The sequence below is a fragment of the Rhinopithecus bieti genome, unplaced genomic scaffold, assembly GCF_001698545.2.
Source record: "Rhinopithecus bieti isolate Rb0 unplaced genomic scaffold, ASM169854v2 scaffold_57691, whole genome shotgun sequence".
Lineage (NCBI taxonomy): Eukaryota > Metazoa > Chordata > Mammalia > Primates > Cercopithecidae > Rhinopithecus > Rhinopithecus bieti.
Window position 1 is genome coordinate 102,482 of NW_016824383.1, and position 10,323 is coordinate 112,804.

The following is a 10,323-nucleotide window of genomic DNA, read 5'->3' on the forward strand; positions in this document are numbered from 1 at the left end:
AAAAAAAAAAAAAAAAAAAAAAAAAAAAAACAACCTGGCTGATAAAACAGGTTGCAGTAGAGAAGCTGGCCAAAATCCACCAAAACCAAGATGGTGACGAGAGTGACCTCTGGTCATCCTCACTGCTACACTCCCACCAGTGCCATGACAGTTTACAGATTCCAGGCAACGTCAGGAAGTTACCCTATATGGTCTAAAAGGGGACACATGAATAATCCACCCCTTGTTTAGCATGTCATTAAGAAATAACCATAAAATGGGCAACCAGCAGCCCTCGGAGCTGCTCTGTCTATGGAGGAGCTGTTCTTTTATTCATTTACTTACTTTTTTTTTTTTTTTGAGATGGAGTCTCACTCTGTTGCCCAGGCTGGAGTGCAGTGGCGCGATCTCGGCTCACTGCAACCTCCGCCTCCCTGGTTCAAGTGATTCTCCTGCCTCAGCCTCCTGAGTAGCTGGGACTACAGGCATGCGCCACCACGCCCGGCTAATTTTTCGTTTTCTTTTTAGTAGAGACAGGGTGTCACCGTGTTAGCCAGGATGGTCTCCATCTCCTGACCTTGTGATCTGCCCGCCTCGGCCTCCCAAAGTGCTGGGATTACAGGCGTGAGTCATAATGCCCGGCCATTTCTTTACTTTCTTAATAAACTTGCTTTCACTTTGCACTGTGGACTTGCCCTGAATTCTTTCTTATGCAAGATCCAAGAACTCTCTCTTGTGCTCTGGCTCAGGACCACTTTCCTGTAACAGGAGGAAGATGGCCTATCTGGGACCTAATGAGCTCAGGTTGCCTTTGAGATGTCAACCAGGCAAATGGGACTGGAGAGCAAAGCAGAGACCTGAATTTTTTTTTTTTTTTTTGAGATGGAGTCTCAGTCTGTCACCCAGACTGAAGTGCAGTGGCGTGATCTTGGCTCACTGCAACCTCCACCTCCCAGGTTCAAACGATTCTCCTGCCTCAGCCTCCTGAGTAGCTTGGACTACAGGCACATGCTACCACGCCCAGCTAATTTTTTGTATTTTTAGTAGAGACGGGGTTTCACCATGTTGGCCCGGAAGGTTTCGATCTCCTGACCTCGTGATGCGCCCACCTGGGCCTCCCAAAGTGCTAGGATTACAGGCGTGACCCATCGCGCCCTGCTGAGGCCTGATCATGTTCTGCCTCTTTGGCTGTAATGGTTGCTGCCAGTGAGAGGCATGGGTGACTGGCAGCCGAGGTAGAAGGAAGCCTTATCTTTCTCTTCCTCCCCTTTTGTATTCTTGGAATTGTGTACCACTGTGCATGCATTGCCTATTCAAAAGTCAATAAAATAGAAAAGCAAAGAAAAGTACCAAATAAGATGGACTGAAGATGGGGACTCTCTGGGCTATGTAACCTTTATAATCTCTACTGGCTTGAACCTCATTTTACTGCATTTCTCCAGATTTTTCTTTTATGGTCTACCAGACTCTAACAATGCTAAATAACATCATCTTCCCCTAACCTTGAAAGCCTTCAAAAGAAATGTTTATGGGAGAGAGGGAGATCAAAACTAAATTGGGCACTGCAGAATCCTGCCCACTGGGTAACTCCTCTCGGTGAAAATGAATCCCTCTTCACTTCCTCCTTGTATCTCATAATTACCAGGGGAGATATTTCCAGGACACAGGAAAATATGTATGACTCATAGTAGTGCTAGAAAAGAACTAAAAACACTTACATTGTTTCCTCACTTACCCCTCTCTTATTCCAACAGGGAAAAGATTTCCCCAGTTTATTTGTTTGTTTTTAAACTCAGATGCTAGCCTTACCTCTTTGACAGAGTTCTAACTGGTCCTTATAAAACCCACACAAGAGACTGGGCATAGTGGCTCATGGCTGTAATCCCATCACTTTGGGAGACCGAGGCAGGCAGATCACTTGAGGTCACTTGAGGTTCGAGACCAACCTGACCAGCATGGCGAAACCCCGTCTCTACTAAAAATACAAAAATTAGCTGAGTGTGGTGGCGCACGCTTGTAATCCCAGCTACTCAGGAGGCTGAGGCAGGAGAATCACTTGAATCCGGGAGGCGGAGGTTGCAGTGAGTCACAATCGTGCCACAGCACTCCAGCCTGCACGACAGAGCGAGACTCTGTCTCAAAAAACTAAAAACAAAAAACTCCCACACAAACACAATCCCAGCCACTAGAAAAAGTAGCTTCCTTCTTCATTACCCTATCACTTGGACAATTATCTCCTCTAAAAATTCATTTCCTAGTCGCGGAAGATTAGGCAAAATGTGCTTATTGGGCAGCTAGGACCTCAGAATCCATGATAATATGATAATTAGCATCTGTATACCACTTGGTTTACATAGCACTGGGCTTTTGCGGTGTAAACGTCTCCTCCCAGCAACCCCACCGTGAGGACTTTGTTCTTGGAGCCTCACACTGAGTCTGGCACACAGAAGACACAAGACATTGTTGATTCAGTGTTTGTTGTATGAGGAAGGTAGACAGACTAGAAACAGACTTCCTTAAGGTCTTGTAGCTAGTAACACAGAAAAGTCTATTGAATCCTAAAGCTGAGCTGAGGGCCTTTCTATTCTCCTAGGTCTGCATCGGGAGAATGAGCAAGATGCCTTGGCCCTCACTCCTTCGGTGGATCCCAGCACGTACCAGGGGCAGCATGTGCGGTCACCTGTATGATCCCTTTGCTCTAGTCCCAATTCCCTACTACAGATAAAGCATCATTCACCCCTCTGCAAGCTTTCCATTCTGATTCACGATTACCAGTATGTCTCATAGCTCAGATCCTAACCAGCACTTACTAGGCGGAATTCAGCACTAAAGTGACCCATTAAGGACTTCTGGCAGAGGAATGGGGAAGATAAAAATAGGAAAAAAATCAGAAAACAGAAAGGGATAATTTGGTAGCCCAATGTGCCCAGTTGAGTGTGGCTGGAAGCTGGAATGAAGAACTTGTCTGCAACTTGGCCAGTGAGAAATAATACCAGGACCCATCAGGGTCCATCTGGGTTAGGCTCAACACTGATTTCTTTGCTTTGCTGTCTTTAAAATCAATTTTTTAGTACCTGTCGGGATCAGCCAACTGTATGGCTCACCGTCTATACAATAATGGCAAATAATACTTTTTCGTTGTTGGCATTTGAGAGCATTATTTAAGTACCTCCATTACTGAGGCATCTCAGCCAACTTCCCTGCTGAGGGTACTTCCCTTCCACTTGTCTTAAAACTGGCATAACTTCCTAACATGAACCAGTTTGACTCAGGGAAGGCCTGCTCTTGATCTGAGGGGTGGAGATCATGGCGATCTCTATAGTTATTTGAGGAGAAACTTCTCTGTAACCGTAGACGATCTAGTATTTTCCCCAAAGTTTTCTACAGAGAAAACTGTCTTCTGAGGGAGGTGCCCTCCCAGAACACCCACTGCAGGGACCTCACCTTCATCACTGACTTCCTATGGCTTGGGGATGTTTATAGATAAAGTTATACATTTAAGTGATAAGTGTCACTTGAGTATTGAAAAGTCAGCTTAAAACAAAATTTCGTTCCTTTCTCTTTTTTTTTTGAGACAGAGCCTTGCTCTGTCACTTAGGCTGGAGTGCAGTGATGCAATCTCAACTCACTGCAGCCTCTGCCTCGGGGGTCTCAAGTGATCCTCCCATCTCAGCCTCCAGAGTAGCTGGGACTACAGGCACGCGCCACCAAACCCAGCTAGGTTTTGTATTATTCTTTTTTTTTTTTTTTAGATGGAGTCTCGCTCTGTCACCCAGGCTGGAGGGCAGTGGCACAATCTCGGCTCACTGCAACCTCTGCCTCCCAGGTTCAAACGATTCTCCTGCTCAGTCTCCTGAGTAGCTGGAATTACAGGTGTGAGCCACCACCCCCAGCTAATTTTTGTATATTTAGTAGGGAGAGGATTTCACCATGTTGGTCAGGCTGGTCTTGAACTCTTGATTTTTTGAGACAGAGCCTTGCTCTGTCACTTAGGCTGGAGTGCAGTGATGCAATCTCAACTCACTGCAGCCTCTGCCTCGGGGTCTCAAGTGATCCTCCCATCTCAGCCTCCAGAGTAGCTGGGACTACAGGCACGCGCCACCAAACCCAGCTAGGTTTTGTATTATTCTTTTTTTTTTTTTTAGATGGAGTCTCGCTCTGTCACCCAGGCTGGAGGGCAGTGGCACAATCTCGGCTCACTGCAACCTCTGCCTCCCAGGTTCAAACGATTCTCCTGCTCAGTCTCCTGAGTAGCTGGAATTACAGGTGTGAGCCACCACCCCCAGCTAATTTTTGTATATTTAGTAGGGAGAGGATTTCACCATGTTGGTCAGGCTGGTCTTGAACTCTTGACCTCAGGTGATCCACCCACCTCAGCCTCCCAAAGTGCTGGGATTACAGGCATGAGCCACCAGACCTGGCCATAATTTTTGTATTTTTTGTAGGGACAAGTTCCCACTATGTTGCCCAGGCTGGTCTCTATCTCCTGGGCTCAGGCAACCCTCCCACCTCAGCTGTCCAAAGTGCTGGGATTACAGATATGAGCCACCATGCCAGGCCTTCTTCCAGGTGTGGTGGCTTATATTTGTAATCTTTTCTTGTTTTCTTTTCTTTTGATAGGAAAATTAGGACTCTGAGCACCTTTGCCTGGCTAGTCAACTCAGCCAATCTAGTCTAAAATATTTCTTCCTTTGGGAAACCTTTTGCGGCCTCTCCCGGACAGAAGAAGTCCCTTGACTTTCTGTTCTTAGAGTCAGTGCCTCCATTCTTGCTGCTGGGGTAGCACTGATCCCATTTCATGAGAGTTTGTGGCTCTCCTAGACTGTGGACTTCTTGAGGGCAAAGGCTGATTAATATTCACATTTATAACCCTCAGAGGTCTCTCCTGGTTCCTGGCTCCAATCAGCTCTGAATCAGTGCTGGCTAAATGAATTGAAAATCATGTGAACACATTTCTGTTCCAAAAAGCAAAGCTCTCATTTTCTCAGATTGGGCAGGCTCCTTCCTGTGCCTGTGTCATCTCGACAGCAGTATTTATCTTTTTTTTTTTCTTTTTTCTTTTTTTTTTTGAGATGCAGTCTCACTCTGTCGCCCAGGCTGGAGTGCAGTGGGGTGATCTCAGCTCACTGTACCCTCAGCTTCCTGGCTTCAAGTGATTCTCCTGCCTCAGCCTCCCAAGTAGCTGGGATTACAGGGGCACACCACCACACCTGGCTAATTTTTTCGTATTTTTAGTAGAGATGGAGTTTCACCATGTTGGCCAAGCTGGTCTCAAACTCCTGACCTCAGGTGATCTGCCCACCTTGGCCTCTCAAAGTGCTGGGATTACAGGCATGAGCCACTGCGCCTTGCCACGACAGCAGTATTTATTAGGCTGTCCATCCCAGGTTAGGACTTGCACCTGACTGATATCTGGAATGACTTTTGATTAGGATGGGCATGTTTCCTCGCTGACTCTGGCCACGGTCACGACGAAGCAGCCTCCACCTTGCTGTCTGGGATGAGACATTGGCCTCTGTTGTCACCAGCCTCTTCCTGTAGCAACTGCCTCACAGAGAGAGAAGCCATCTACAGCATCATTTCCACGTGGGACCTTGCCAACTTGTCCTTTTCTACAAGGACATCAGCACAACGAATTTCAGGAAATGAGAAAAGCAAGCAGAGATTTTAAAAAAATTAAATCTGTTTATTTTTTGAATAAGTAACACATTCACATGGTTCAGAATTCAAAAGGTACAGAATTATACAGAGTAAAATTCCCCTCCCAGTTCTGTTCTTCATCTGTCCAGTGGCCCACCTTGGAGGAAACTGCTTCTATATGTGACTGTAGATTTGAATGCCTCTGTTGTCCTCACTCTTTACTTTTTCTGGATGTTTCTTGTCTCCTCCATAGCAACATTCATTTCATCCTGCCCCCATTCCAATCCCTGATACCTAGTTGCATGCTCTGGATAGGCACCTGGCAAATGTTGGGGATCAGCTGACAGCTTGTCTGTAATCCAAGAATATTTGTGGAGTCCAGGCTTATAGTATCTTTGTTTGATAGTGAATTGGATGCATTTTCATTCACTTATATTCTTGTTCTTCCAAGAGAAGCCAAGAAGTGTTGATTATCCCATCAGCCTTCCTTGTACTGTCTTCCTTTCATAAGCCATCACTTCCATTTGTACTGTTGCCAGTTGAGGATGGTTTAGGGCTCACTCACACATTTTTCAGGGGATGATTGTGTAAGAAATGTTGATGTTTTCCAATACTTTTTTGGCCTCCTCAATTGTTTCTTCTTTTGGCTTGTGCAAGAAAAAAATCTTTACCCCTGTCCTCACTCCCATCAACACACACCCATACATGCTTTGGGGCCTCTCTCTGCCCTTCTCTTCTGGAATCCACTGAAAATGAGCAAAGAACTGAAAGGCAGAATCCTGTCTTCTCTAAAGAGGCGCTTTTCAGCTTTTACTTATCATTGTTTTGAGGTGTCAAGAGTTTTGGAGATTTTTTTCCCCTCCTCTTTCTCTCTCAAGTCAGGTCCCTCCAGAAGCCCGCCTCTCCCCTTGGCAGGTGTGGAGAATTCACCTGCGTTTTTGGTCACTTCCTGTGCACTCTACTGCCTTCCCTGGCTGCTCAGAAAACATGGGCCTTGGAGCAACTTCCTCCGACTTCCTCTCTCCTCTAGATTCCTAGCCAGCGGCCAGTCAAGAGGCAGCCCCACAGTCCTCTGGGCGGCAGGGGCCAGTGATTAAGTAGCCAGGTCTTTAGCTGATTCCATCCTTGTTTGTCATAACTCTGCTGCAAGTTATTTTGGTCTCTGTGACTTGTGGCGGCACCATGATTAGGGTTTGATTACTATCACCAAAGCGACTAAAAGATGAAAATAGAAGCCACAACAGGAAATAAACAACTGCAAATGAGCTATTTTATTCCATATTCCCTGCCAGCAAATGATTAGAATCAAATTCATTCACAATAGTTTGAGAACTCTTAAACTTTTTCTTAAGGGTCAGAATAGTCTGAAACTGCATGTTTGCTGGCCTCCTTTGTGCCTGTGGAAGGGAAAGAAAGAAGCTACCTTTCTAGGCGCACCAGCCTACCGGGAGTTCCTCTACTGCCAGGCTTCTGGCTTCTTTCTTGGAGAGGAGAGGAATAAGAATGTGATGGGGTGGGGCTATCAGGAAGGTTGGGATGTTAACTGATTCAGGGGATGCCAGGGAGCTATAAAGCAGCACCAATCATTGTAGCTACTTGCTAAGCACCGCACCCCAGCTTCTACCTAGGGTAGCAAAATGGAAGAGGAAAGCCGTGTAGAGAGGGGTGACACCTGAATTAATACACCTACAATTACACTATATGGGAACATATCTCTGCAAGTACGTGCATGTTCCACCCAGACAAACCGTGACGTCAGACTCCACTCCTGAAACACCCATGAAACTTACCTGCCCTGTGTGTGCTCCGGCCTCTCATTAAAGAGCCTTAGCACTACTGGCCAGATCTCCAAAAGATTCTTCAGATTCTCCATTTAGCCAAGAAGCTTAATTAGAATTATGACCTCTGCTTTCTCTGCTTATTGAAGTCCTTTCTGTTGCTATGAAGCCTGGTCTGACCACTCTAAAAAAGTGAAGATCTTTTAGGGAGACTCAGAACAGAGAGGGGACGGGACCCTCGAGGGCAGAAACTTGCCCAGAAAACCTTATAAACGCTGCCAAGTGCTCGCCTAACGTGGGGATTGCTGTTGGCCCAAGTTGCTTAACCAGTGAGTGGCAACGCCCCAGCCTGGAATCAGATTTTCTGACCTCTAGTCTGGTACTCTTTCTAAGGTGAAAATATGATACATTTCCCGGACATGAAAGAGACAGAAATCCCATTTCTGTCTCTTTCGTCTTCCATTGCCTATTGTGACAGGCCTCCCAAAGTGCGGGGACTACACCCCTTCTCCATTCTCTTCTGTGCTTTCTCGGCTGCTGTCTTCACAGGTTGCTTCTTAGAATGTTTTATACACACACACAAGGTTTCGATGCCCTTTTCAACAAGCCATATTTTAATTTACAACAAAATTATGATGTTATACAACTGTAGCTTATGTGGCCTTACACAGTAAATGTTCAGAATGGCAGCTTCTGTCCTGTCCAATAGGGTTCTGTACTGCTTGGGGGATCCTACTGTCTTCCAAGTCAATAAGTGTTAGGATCTCCTTGCCTGGAGATGATCATGTAAGCCATGTTGCTGATTTCATCTGGAATTTATGTTACCAAAGGTACTTTTGGTGGGGTGGAGGAAGGTTCCAAATGCCCCTTAAGCCCTAAGTGTTGATTTTTAATTATTTATTAATTAAGCATCTACTATTGTATTAATATGTTATAAGTCTTTTTAATTGCTGGAGGGGAGAGGGCTTGAGCTCTAAAGGTGGCTAAGATTCATTCCTGCCTTTTCCTTTTAAGAACATATAATTTAGCTGAGGAGATGTACATTTCATCTTTTTCTTTTTTTTCCTTTTCTTTCTTTCTTTCTTTCTTTTTTTTTTTTGAGACAGAGTCTCACTCTGTTGCCCAGGATGGAGTGCAGTGGCGCGATCTCAGCTCACTGCAACCTCCGTCTCCCGGGTTCAAGCAATTCTTCTGTCTCAGCTGGGATTACAGGCACGTGCCACCTGCCTGTTTAATTTTTGTATTTTTAGTAGAGACGGGGTTTCACCATATTGGCCAGGCTGGTCTCAAACTCTTGACCTCAGGTGATCCACCTGCCTCAGCCTCCCAAAATGCTGGGATTACAAGCGTGAGCCACCGCGCCCGGGCACATTTCACCTTTTCTAAAGATTATTTTAAGGCCGGGTGCAGTGGCTCACGCCTGTACTCCCAGCACTTTGAGAGGCCGAGGCAGGTAGATCACTTGAGGTCAGGAGTTCCAGATCAGCCTGGCCAACATGGTGAAACCGCGTCACTACCAAAAATTACAAAAATTAGCCAGGTGTGGTGGCAAGCGCCTGTAGTTCCAGCTACTCCGGAGGCTGAGGTGGGAGACTCATTTGATCGGGGGAGGCAGAGGCTGCAGGAAGCCGAAATCGAGCCACTGCACTCTAGCCTGCGTCAAGAGTGAGACACTTAAAAAAAAAAAAAAAAAAAAAAAAAAAAATTCTTCAAAGCCCCAATGAGTTTCACTGCGGGCCTGATCTCACAATTCTCAATGGCTTTTTTTTTTTTTTAATCGTATTTCACTGAATATGAAGTGAGGTTAGATCACCATGCCAACCAGTGGCTTCATCAATACTGATGTGTGTGTGTATTTAAATAATTACGTTTCTCAGAGCCATCAGCTTTCACGCTGTATATGCGTTCATGCCCTAGCAATGCCATGCCCGTTTCTATGCAGTAACTCGCCAGCTTGGGTATATGTTTCTTCGGGACCTGGGGTCAAGGTATAAACTCTCTGACCCTAAGCACCTTGAAAGCTACGAGGCCCAGAAACAGGCCCTGCATGCAAATGAATGCCCTAGGCAGGTCTGCTCGCTGGGTAACCTTCCCGCGCCAGGAGGCAGGGTGGCGGGTGGCGGAGGTCTTCCGGGCTCGGGAGGAAACCTGCCGGCGGCGCGCAGGCGAGCCCCCGCCTCCCGCTCCCCTTCTCCCGCCAGGATGCTGCCCCTCGCAGCTCGTCAGTCGGCCAAATGCATTCCATAGCTGTGCACAAGACACACTTCTCCAGGCAGTCCTAGAAACCGGAGCCCGGAGCGGAGAGGGCGGGAGGGAGCGCGCGGCCGCCGCTGAGGTCATATTCACGCCGCCTCCCCGCCCTCGGCGGCTGTTCCCCTCAGTGCACACTTCCCAGGGCCTCGGTCCAGTCCGGTATAAATGTCTTTTAAACCGAGACAGCGCTCTCCTCCCCTTGCCCTCTGGCGCGGCCAAGGGATCCGCCGCCAGGGCCTTTAAAACAAAACCAATGAATGAAGCGCTAGAGCGAGCGCGCGCGAGATGGCCACCGCGAAGCCCAGCAGGGTCGAAATCGGGCCACCGACCCGCTCGCTCAGCTCCAAAACTCGCAGCGAAGCCCGCTCGGTGCTCCCTGCTTTTCCAATTTCTCCATGGCTCCGGCCGGGGCTCAATCGTTCTGGGAGCTTCTCTGCCCCCCACCTCTCTCTCCCCTCCGTCGGTACCCCATCTACAGACCCGGGAGGGGGTGGTGGTGGCGGGGGGTTGGGGGGAGAAATAGCTTTTAGAAACCCGATCTGTTGTTTGCGAAACACAATCGCTTTTTTTTTTTTTTTTTAAAGCGACAGGGTGTCTAGACGGCCACGTGACGAGGCCGGAGCCGGGCGCGCCACTGCGCAGTGGAACTAGCCGAGCAGAGGGCCGGAGGGAG